The sequence below is a fragment of the Meleagris gallopavo genome, chromosome 1, assembly GCF_000146605.3.
Source record: "Meleagris gallopavo isolate NT-WF06-2002-E0010 breed Aviagen turkey brand Nicholas breeding stock chromosome 1, Turkey_5.1, whole genome shotgun sequence".
Lineage (NCBI taxonomy): Eukaryota > Metazoa > Chordata > Aves > Galliformes > Phasianidae > Meleagris > Meleagris gallopavo.
In genome coordinates, this window is record NC_015011.2 from 162,344,049 (window position 1) to 162,356,444 (window position 12,396).

A 12,396-nucleotide genomic window follows, 5' to 3' on the forward strand; every position below is an offset into this window, starting at 1 on the left:
AGGCCAGTCTCTTTTCAGTGGTACGTGGAGACAGGACGAGGGGAAACGGACATAAGCTGCAGCATAGGAAGTTTCGCACGAATGTGCGTAAGAACTTCTTCACGGTGAGGGTGACGGAGCACTGGAACAGGCTGCCCAGGGGGGTTGTGGAGTCTCCTTCTCTGGAGATATTCAAGTCTCGCCTGGATGCCTACCTGTGCGACCTGGTGTAGGGAACCTGCTTTGGCAGGGAGGTTGGTCTCGATGATCTCTAGAGGTCCCTTCCAACCCCTACAATTCTGTGATTCTGTGATTCTGTGATACATAGCATAATTTTGTCTAATGTTTGGAGTAGAACGCATTCTTCAGCTTTGTATCTTCCCTTTCCATGTCATTAATGGCTTGCTTCCATACTGTTGTTGCTCAGTACAGGGATGCTTAGAAGTCCCTGCCAAGAGGAGAGATCTCTATGAAACACAATTAAATACATCAGGGAAAGTTCAGACAGATGAGGCAGCCAGAGCAATGGTGGAAGGACATCTAACGGAACAGAGGACAAGGACCTAAAAATTTGATGAGGTTCCTGATGTTATAAATTAAGCTTCTAGCAGAACTGAAATAGAGTCCAAGGTCTTAAGCCAAAGCTTACCAGCTTAATCACAAGTGTCTTCTCTTTCAGTGACATATCCATACTCTGCAGCAAAAAATCACCATGGTGTTGGTACAATGACAGATACTGGAGTCCTCAGATCCCATTCCAAAATGACTGATTAAGCTGAAATATCATGTCCAAAGGGTAATGAAGTAACCAAGGCATTTCATCAAGTACTCAAGCCATCTTTTGTGAGCTGAAATTGCATGTTTTCCTCTGTTAAAGTTTCCCTCTTCAATAGATTTTCAGTTGTAATTTTATAGAGTCATAGAATATCCTGAGTTGAAAGGATCACTGAGTACAGCTCTTTAAGTGTGCTTATACCAACATGAGCTGTCTTGTTATATTTTTTGATACATTTTTTAAAAATTCATTCTTTGGTGCTCAAAAGGAGACTCAAAGGTGAATAAAGGAGCTTGTTCCTGGTACAGTTTCCCTAAATGCCTTGGATAATTATATACCAAAAGCATCAAATCTTCTCTTCAGTCTAGAGAGTCAATGATCTCGATGCTGCAGTATTTTGGGCACAGGGAAAGGTTCACTGGTCATAAAGTACCACATGCATCCATGATGAGCTTGTGGAAATAAATAAGATAGCCTTCGTCCAGCAAGTATTCGGTGAAGCTGACAAAGAGAGCGTAGATAATTTCCTTGTGATCTGACTTATCAGTGGCATTGGCTCTTAGGAACTTTAGAGATCCATTTGGAAGGGAGTTTAGGAGCAGTCAGGTGGGAAGTATTTTAGGAGCACTGAGATGTGTCCCAAAACAAAGCTAAGTAACCACCTATGTAAGGAAATAAGAAACTGTGGGCCGTGTCTCCAGGGATGTTTGCAGAGCTCAGAGACTCCTGCCTGGACTCCTGCCTTCCTTTCAGAGAATGCAAGCAGGGTTGCATATGTTAAAATCCTCTGGGATGTTCTAAAAACATCCAGCATGTAGAACATTCGCTGAAGCTACATACTCAGAGCAGTATATCTTCATTTTCAGCTTGTACAGGGCCCTGGGCAAGCTGATCTAGTGCCTGATTTAGTAGTTGTCAACCCTGATCATGGCAGCAGGCTTGGAACTAGATAATCTTTGAGGTCCTTTCCTACCCAAGCCTCTATATGATTCTATGATTTCCTTTGACACTATAAAAAGGAAGAGCCAATCAGTGCCAAAAAGCGCGTGGATAGAGAGCTATAGTTCAAGCCACAATTCTGATGAGTCCCTTGTGTACTGGACTGTTATCTCACCAGCTTTATCTATCCCATCTGCTGTGAAAAAATGAACAGCTTTGGAACTGTGTGCACGAGGCTGGTAACTCTTCTGTAAGGTCGAGGACAAGGTGGAAGAAAGCTCAAATTTTTCTCTAAGGGATAACCAGCTCAGAAGTAACATTTACTACAACAGACATACCAACTGAGCATCCACCAGAATTTAACAGGAAAAGTAGTTCCCTGTGTGTAATTTAGGGCATCATATGGGACCAAAAAAAAGTTGAGGAAAGCAAGTGTAGAAAGATAAAGCAAGGAATGTGACAGGTTAGGAAGGCTGGGAAGGAAATACTACTCAAATAAATCTAAGGGAATTGGAAGCGCTGTAAACGTTGCACAAAAATGTGTGAGTCCTTGACACCATCACAGCAGTGATTTTTTGTAATGCCTAAAGCCTCTAAAAGTCAGACTTGTGACCTGAAAGGGTCAATAAAACATCTGTATTCTCCTGAAGATTGGATTAAAGGCATTAAACGCATTACATATGTTAAATAGAAAGGATTCTCTGCCCTTTGTAATGAAATCCCTTGCTGCTGCTGCTGTCTTCAGCTGCCATTATTAGTGACTAATGCCACATGAAGATAGCTAGGATGCTTCCCTTGAGGGTTTAGATTTGACCCCTCAGAAACTTAAAAGAAAAAAAAAGCACTTGCTGTCAGCACAGTCAGCCAAAAATGACAAGCTGCAAGTGAATTTCATGGCTTGAAATCTGTTCATTTAGGGTCATTTACAGCATGAACAACAGCAGTCCTTCTCCTGATTCAGAAGGAGCACACAGGGTTACTCCAAGTTCATTTCACCCTTCACGTTAGAGTGAAGGTACCAACCCCACCCCAAAAACATGTGGAACTATAACCAGTAAAGCAAGGTTTCCAACACTGAACAGTTCAGTACTGTTCCAGCTACAGTCGTTTTTTTGTTGTTGCTTTTAGAGCTGCAGGACAGTCAATGAGCTGGATCTGCTTAGATGGAGAGAAGGGAATGTTCTCTGGATATCCCATGATGGATGGTGAGCTGGACCTATCCTATGAGCTTGGGAGACACCAGGATGCCCCAGTGTGGTACCTTGAGTGGTACACCACACCATGCAGGTCTGATTCTGGGTATGGCATGAAAATGTTGCTCAAGTCCCTCTTAGGGTATCTGAGATCTTAGTGTTTTTTGTGCTTTGATGAGTGGTTTTGTGATTTTGATCCTTACAGTGTTTAGAGGAAAAAGAATTTTCCAGCTGATATTTGCTATCCACTCATCTGTTTGGTTCTGCTATAAGCCCCAGCTGTTACATCCTCTCAGCCATGCACACAAAGGAGACAGCCACGCATGTCAGCAATGCATGTCAGGTCAATTTGTGCACGTGAACGATGCTGCCCACTTGTGTCAGGCAGCACAACAGTAGCCTAGCAACACTACGCATACCAACAGATGGACAGATGGAAGTTTTGCTTGCTTTTAACAAAAAGAAAGGGCAGCTAGAAATAATAGAGCTGTAATCAACACGTACCATTCATTCTTTGCCATGTCAACTTAGGAACATCACCTCTTCCGAAAAGAAAATGGGAGGAATTAAATCTCATATTTCGAAAATAAATATATATATAAATAGAAAAAGCAAGATGAGCTTATTTGTGCAAAAAAAAAAAATCCATAAAACATTCAGGCACTGTCAATAATGGTATAATTTTATTGAACTGATAACAAGAAGCAAAGAGGCCCTTTACTGTAACCATGGCACCTCATACAGATCTTGCATTCCTATCTCTAAAGCCCTCTACAGTACCTAGTAAAATTTTACTATGAAAGCTGTTTATCTCACAGTGCATTTGAAACAACATATATTGCCAAAAAGCAGGCTGGGAAAATTACAGAGATGGAAAATTACTGCATTAGTACCTCCCTGAACAATTCCTTCATTAAAGTAATTAGACATTTAAGACAAAACAACCAAAAACCCATGAGGTGCACAAATTTATAATGCAGCCGACATCTTTTTGGTACACACCAGGATTTGATTAGTGGTTCCAACACAGAAACACACTGCAGAGCATGAACAACATTCGTAACATTCATAGTTACAAGCTTATGAAAGGCAAATTTTTGACTTCAGTTGTGTTTCAAGATATAGGAAAAATATGGGGTGTCTTATAGTGATATGTGTGATATAGTTATATAAGATAGTGCTAGTCTTATCACTATCTACTCATGTAAAAAGTTGGTCCCTCTCATGCTTGTAAATTCCCTTCAAGTACTGGAAGATGGCAATAAGGTCTCCCCATAGCCTTCTCTTCTCCAAGCTAAATAATCCCAGTTCTCTCAACTTTTCTTCATAGGAGAGGTGCCCCAGCCCTCCGATTATCTTCATGGCCTTCCTCTGGACCTGCTCCAACGCTCCACATCCCTCCTGTACTGGGGTCTCCAGGACTGGACACAGTTCTGCAGATGAGGTCTCACAAGGGCAGAGTAGAAGGGGGCAATCCCCTTCCTTGCTGTGCTGGCCACCCCTCTCTTGGTGCAGCCCAGGATACTGTTGGTCTTCCTTGCTTAGCCTATATAACATTATAGCATCTCCCAACTAATGTGTAGGGATTGGACATGGAATTGGCCTAGCTCCTCACAACACCACTTACAATTTTCAAATGTTTACTGAAATTTTCACTTGCTACACAACTATTAACAAAGTGGAGGATTACACCCCTTGGTTCAGTGAAGTGAAAGATGGCACTTACAAAAAGACATTAGAACTGCTCACGCAGATATCTGCACAGAGAAGTGTCCCACCACCCCAAGTGAAGCAGCAGCTAGGAAATGCTTCAATTTGTTCAAGAGTTGACTCAGCTCTTGCTAATATTTATGTCCAACCATAAACTTTTAAGCAAGGTGAATGGCAAGTAAATTTCAACTCATGCACCATTCTTTATGGTTATATGCCTTCCTTTCTTCAAGCAATCAGGTTCTAGTAGTAATTAAAATCTAGAGAAGCAAGAAAAGAGAGTTTTCTTCTTTAATCATCGTGAAGCATGTAGAAGTACTACATTTCTTCTTTGGAAGGTATAATAGACTGTTAGTAAGTGCTCACCATATGATTTAACTTTCCTAATTTCTGCAGTAAAAAATAATCTTTTTATTTGTGGGAAATGATTAGGTAAATTTAAAATGCCAGGTAAATGTTAGTATTTCCATCTACACTGATGAATCAGTCACAGTTGGAGCTTTGAGGTTCAGGTGTAGAACCATCAAGATATTTGTTCTTATTCCAAACGCCATTTTTGGAAGAGAGCATTCAATGACTTATGTACTGAGACATATGCTAGCTATGAATACACAGTGATGCCTTCAGACCTTTCCAAAAATATAGATATGTATTATAAGGTCTAGAATAATCTCTCTTAACACCACACTGTTTGAAAATATTCCACTGAATTGAGACTTTAATTCAGGGGAGCACACGTATATCTTGAAGTTTTGATTCAGCCGCGTACCTAACCAGGTTTTGAATTCAGTACTATTCAAGAACATACTCTAAGTTCAAGCCATATCTAAAGACTTGCTAAAACCATATTTTGCACTGCTACCATCACAGTGGTAGATTATCTGGGCTTCAGAATAAAACTGCCTAACTGTGAAGCACAAACAAACATCTGAAGGCAAGCAACTGGTTTTCTTGGACAGGAGTGTGGAAATGGGTGTCGGACATTTCAGAACCAGAGCTCAAAGGCACAGAAAATAATTACGGATATTCTTCTAAGTGTGATTTTAAAATATGTTTTAAAAAGAGGATGTATTTTTGAAAGTTAGATTTCAGTATGTATAATACATACATAAATAGAAATATGTATATTTCAGTTGGATAAAGAGACACTGCATTCTATTGTAGCTTGAAGAATTATGCTACAAAAAGAATAATTAATACTTTGCTGACAAAATAAATATCTGTTTAACCTTCAGAGCATTACAAATAACAATAAAAACAATAGAGTTCAAAACTCAGAGTCTGGAAAATTGGCCTCTTTCTGTCCAGTTCTTTAATACAAGCTGCAATTTTCCAGCGACAGGTAAGAATTTATCTTCCTACACCAGATGTGATACAAGCTCAAAGTAAGGCCCTAGTATTCACAACTCTCCATGCTGTGGTCTATATTATAGCAACAAAAATCTTAGTGTCCTTCACATGAGTCTGTCAAAGTCAGCCCTGCTACTTACCTCACACCACTTCTAATCACACTTGACTGCTTTCTATATCAAATTACCCCACCTTTGTAAAGATATAAATCATTATAGCACTTTATCTGCTAACAGGACTGGGTGAATCACACTTCTCCTTGAAGACAACACTTCCCTCAAAACATACCTTGAAGAAGTAGCCTAACATAAGGGAAAACTATCAAGGATTCTATAAGGCATGAACATCATAAAAAGTGACTGTGTTATTAGTTTTGCTTTTCTCCTTCTGTACAGTTGCTTAAGATCTCTGTTGAATCCTTTCACTGGAAAGGGAAAGGAAAAACTCTACTCATGTATAACTGAATTTATGGGGTTTGAGATACCCTCACTCCAAGTCCTTTTCTGTTATCTTCTTCACTTCTGTCTACAAAGAAACAAGTTACCTCTTCTGCCCTTCACGATGTTTTTTTGGTTTATCACGACGTTTGCGTTCTTCACGTTCAGACTGCTTCTATGTGCCTCAGTAAGAAAAGGACAGATGTGGGTTAAGAAGATATATTCAAATGAAAATATATATACATATATACAATTGTTATCTCTTAAAATATATTCTCTTATTTTTTGTTTTTGTTTTCTTTACTTTGGTCTGGTTTGGTTTTTTTGATCTTGCAGATTTGGGAACAATGGGATCTACTAAGAATTATATTTATTGCTACCTAACTGAAGCCAGTACGTCTTTTTGGCCAAAAGTGGAAGAGTCTTTTGCCAAGCAAGCTGCTTGGAGTCATCCCATGGGCACTGAGTTCTTTCTAACTGCAAGTGGGTCCAGAGAGCACTCAGTACAACATCAAGACTGAAATCGTTCATCAAGACACATTAGGGAAATGCTGACAGTTTGTACACTAATGTTATGGAGAACAGTTTAGAGGAATTACATTTCTCTCTTTATTGTTATAAATGCAACCTACTTCATGATGCTGGCAATGGAAGGGAAGAGTGGAATGTCTGAAATTATAAAAGCCCAGTTAACAGATGAAGTGGCAACGCTGCTAGTAATAATGCAGAAAAGAAAGATATGGTTAGTAGATTATTTATTCTCTGTGGTAGGGAATCTAAAAGAAAAGAAGAAAAAAAAAACAGTCCAGGCTTTTCAGATAGTCATTGCAAGCAATGGGGACATAGCTGATAAGAAATTCAAATGATGGAGGGGTGAGGGGAGAGGGGAGAAGATGAATATTTTTTTCCAACCAACATGAGTTTTGAAAACATCCCTGTAAATAAACTGAGATTTAGAAGTCTAGTGATACAGCAGAATTAGTATCATATGATTCTGTGAGGCATTTAGCTTGGATTAACTTTTATTTGCAAAGCAGTGTCAGAGAGTCTTCATGGATTACACAAAACCAATAAGACACAACCAGCTTGTACAGCAGTTTCTGATTTCAGATTTGAGATCTTCTTGGCCTTCTGGAAGTGCTGGGATCATCAGGGGACTCCTAGGAGCCTATCAAGGAACCTGAGGGTTCCTACTGCCAGGTGAGGATACCTACAGGACTAAGTCCAGGGATGATGGGCACCTTACCTGCAGGAGCTGTGTGCAGGTGGACAGTCTGTGTCAACAGACGTGTAGGAAGGTCAATATCCTTGGGATAATTAGGGAGAGGAATTAGGGGTCTCTGTGTTGTTACAGGGTTATGACATCTTCAGAATCATGGGGATGCAGTGGGATAGCTCACATCTGGAGTGCTGCCATAGATGGGGGTCTGCTCTTGAATTGACAAGGAACCTGGTGAGAAAGGACATAGAAAAAACTGAGGTACTCAATGACATCCTCACCTCACTCATTACTGGTAACACCTGCCAGAGAAACTGCAGGCCTCTGAGACCAATGAGAAAATCTTGGTGGAGGAATATCAGGTTAGGGAACATTGATTTTCCCATTAACATTAACACAGGGCTTAACAATGACACCTAGGTTGTGCATTATGCACACCTCCCAAGTGTGATGCTGTGATCCTTTAGGCCTCTCTGTGTCTAATAATGTCCCTTATCTGGGACACTATGAGGTTTCACTAGAAGAGAAACCAAAATGGAATACAGGATGATAGATAAAGGTAATTTCTGGTTTTATAATTACATTCAAGGCACATATTCTCGATCACAAGAAAATAATTCCACAACACTGGCCAAAGCCAAGTCAGGACAAGCACCCGCTCAGCAGTGCAAGAAGGATGGAAAAGTGATGGGTTGTTTTACAGAGTTAGGGAGCGAACATTACCTGTGGACTGGCCATATCCAAGCTCTGCAGCTGTGCTGGTCTTGATGATAAGACAGTGTCTGTATTTCCAATACGTCTTTTTGTTGGATCAGCTAGATGAAAAAACCTTGTACCTGCTCCAAGAAGGACTATGCCATAAAGAGCAGAGACAAAGACAACAACGAACAACTGCAGTAACTTATAATTATTTGTGTTTGATCAATCTCAAGAAGGATGACAAGCAATATCCACTGGGAGATGGTATTATGAAATATTTTCCAACCCAGTCAGCATCTGGTTTAAATTATTTTTACTATAACATAGTTATGTTTCATCCACAGTCCTTTCCTACTGTGCTGTTTTCTCTCCAAGAAAAAGCTAGATGCCAAACTCAGACATGAATGTTCTGAATAAACAAAATCCTTCATTCTCAAATTTTTCACAATAGTACAACAATACAGATGCTGTGGCATCTAATGAGGTAGGAAACAACATAGGATGTGTCTCCAGTGTCTCCAGTATCTAGCCTACTTTTAATAAGTACTTGCTGAAATGCATGGATTGTAAGAGAAAGCACCATCCTGCCAGCTGGTGGTTTGCACTCAATTCCCAGGGCCAGACCTTCCTATTGAATTAATACTAAGCCTGCATCTTCTTGCTCTGCGCTGTTTCTTCACTTTTATCTCTGCTCAACATCCTCAGACTGCACAATGCCCAACACCCATTGGCACAACTCTCATGTAGCAAAGAGAGACTTGTTCAGTTACACACACAGTCAGAGGGGCAGAAACATGACACAGCTCATCCCCCTCCTTTCAGGCATCATCTGTCATACAGCTACAAAAAGCACTAGCAATTGCAGGAAGGAAGAGAGGGAGGTGATGGGCTGCACATCTCAGCAGGAGCATGTACCTGTTGGCTCTTGCATTGAGCCCTTTCCAAGAATGGGAAGTTCCTTGTCCTGTGACCCTTAAAACAGTGGGTGAAAAGATACGGAAAAGTCTTTTGTGCATACTGCTTCTTTCCTAATCTTCTTGAGCTCTTTCAACATCTTGCTGCCAATATGGCACCAATCATAAATTTGTGACATTGAACATGTTCGGCATGAGATACATTTATCACACCTGCTCCTAATCCCAACAGCTCAGAATTCCTTCTAGTTAGAAGATTCACCATTATTTTGCAAAACAAAAGTAGTTCAATGGACCAGTGCAGGCTGACAGTAATTAGTCACTGCAGAGTGAACAACACCTTTCCCTCATTGCTCTGGGTGTTGTCTTCAGCAGGAGTTGCCTGCTCTGTGCATCTCTGGCCCTCAGAAGTTGAGGCTGGAGAAAGCCAATGAGCTCTCACTGGAACAGGCACAGAGCAGTGAGGTCATGAAGCACCACATATATTATGCTCTGCTTTCTCAAACATCTCTCACAACAGAGTATAAAAAGAATAAGCAAAGTCATCTCTCCTACAAGGAATTGGTTACTACTGGGGGAAATCTTCTGCAGACCAGAAACTTTTTCTACACACATATTCACATGCTTACAGATAAATATAAGTGTTCTTACAAAAAGACTGCAATTACTTTGGGTGAAAACATCAAATACTCACATTGCAGCTATGCAGTTGTACTGTACTCAGCAATGTTGAGGCTGCTCACAGGTACTGTAAATCTACCTTTGAAAGGGAGATAACAGCAGGACAGGGGAAATGGTTTTAAGATAAGGAGGGGAAGATTTAGGTTAGAAGTCAGAGGGAAAATTCTTTACAGAGAGAGTGGTGAGGTGCTGGAACAGGCTGCCCAGAGAGGCTGTGGATGCCCCGTCCCTGGAGGTGTTCAAGGCCAGGTTGGATGGGGCCCTGAGCAGCCTGGACTAGTGCTAAATGTGGAGGTTGGTGGCCCTGCATGTGTCAGGGAGATTGGAGAATCATGACCCTTGAGGTCCCTTCCAACCCTGGCCATTCTGTGATTCCGTGATTCTGTGATTCAGTTTTTGACTGCAAGAAAGACATTGAGGCCCTGGAGCATGTCCAGAGAAGAGCAAAAAAGCTTCAAGGGGTCTGGAGCACAAGTATTATGGTTAGCAGCTGAGGGAGCTGGGATTTTTCAGTCTGGAGAAGAGAAGGCTGAGGGGAGACCTTATTGCTCTCTTATACGACCTGAAAGGAGGTTGTGATGAGATGGAGTTCAGCCTCTTCTCCTATGTAGCAGTGATAGGATAAGAGGTGATGGCCTTAAGTTGCACTAGCAGAGGTTCAGTTTGAATATTACGAAAAATTTCTTCCCAGAAATACTGGTGAGGCACTGACACAGGCTGCCCAGGGAGGTGGTGGAGTCACCATCCCTGTAGGTGTTCAAGAAATGTGTAGAGTGGCACTAAGGGACGTGGTCAGTGGGCATGGTGGGGATAGGGTGATGGTTGGACTAGATAATCCCAGTGGTCTTTTTCAACCTTTATGATTCTATGAATCTATGAATCCATGCTTCCCTTACTCCTCTACTCCTCCCCAAGGACGCTTGTGGACTCTTCTACATGATTTCCATATGGCATATACTGTGCCATGTTGCTTCAGTTTTTCCCGTGTAAATCCCCAAGAAATAAATTATGGTTTTTGTACATGTGAAATCCAGCGTAGGAAACCATGAAAAATGAATGTCTAAGGTCAAGGTTGTTTATGAAATGGATTGCTCAAAGGTGAAACCTTCAAAGGACAGAGCAATTTATGCTATTTACTATGTAAGTAAACTTGGAATAAAATGTGAGCTATCCCACAATCTATAGCATGGTCTTTAACAGAAATGTCAGCAAAGATTTTTATGCCACATTTTTGGCAATCACTTTAAGCTACACCAGTGAGCAAGGGATATTTTAACAGCTATTCTGGGTAGACCATGTTTGTATTTGCAAGTTTTCTCCCAGGCTGTATGATTCGTGAGCTGATGGCATAATTGGCATTATGCATATAAACCTTGCATAGTATGTCCTCTGAGTCTGGCTGATACTGAGATTTGGAAATAGACAACTTTTGTAAATAAAAGTGTGAAAGTCATAGAAGGTCAGAAAACAGGAGAAACAACTTCAGCTGCCCCCTGATCACTGAGGTAGAAATGGGCAAAGTGATGGAAACGCATCTTCACTTACTGCTGAAAATTACACAGCAGGAGAAAAAATCAGATAGTCTCAGTACGTGCCAGCAAAAACAAGTCACAACAAGGCTGGATCCTTGCGCTATTTCCAACACTATACACTGCTGGGTCATTTTCTCCGCTATCTTGTCCTCATTATTTGCTCCTTACGAGCTCCTAATTGCTTTGCAGAACCAATTCCTGTCACCCATCCAGAAGTTCTTGGCATCTTGGCAGTATGCCCTCCTTGGCATCAGTATTTACTCCTTAGTTCTGATAATGGTCACCTACATTTTCTTCCTGCTTCTAAAGTGTCTCCTCTGTTGGTGGCATGAGGCTAGGCTGAACACGGGTCAGATAGGATTTATTACAGCCAGCCCTTCTTTGCTGTGTGTCTGGAGGCTATCTGTCTGTATTATTTCAAGCCTCACACTGGATTTTTTCCCTTCTGTGATACTTAGGTAACAATATCCTAAGTTTATTCTCAGGGGCATTTGAGTCAAAAGCCCTTCATTTCAAGCATAGCTGACATTAGTTGCCCACACAATACAACAGTCTCAAATTGTTTGAGAAAGGGAAATAAATGGAACCGTCTAATCAATATAACAGGCGAATTTGAAATGCCCATCCTTCATTTAAGTGCCTTTTCTAAAAGCCAGTGTTTTATTAATCATATTCCTGCAAACTGCCTTAAACTGAAAGAAAGCAATTACTACCACTCATTACACTTAGCCAGGAAAGTATTTCTCTATTAGGAGTTCGGTAGAAATATGGGCACACTTTCAGGAAGAAGGGTTATTGGCAAAGACTGTTTTCATGTAGCAAGTAAACTGTCAGCAATAAAAACTAGCATCAGGCTGGGAGAAACAATGGAGGGGCTGTTATCACTGGAAGCTTTCCCTAAGCGGAACAGTTCCCTAGGAGGAACTATTTCTGTAGCAGTCAAGTACCAAGCCTAGTCTGGAAGGACA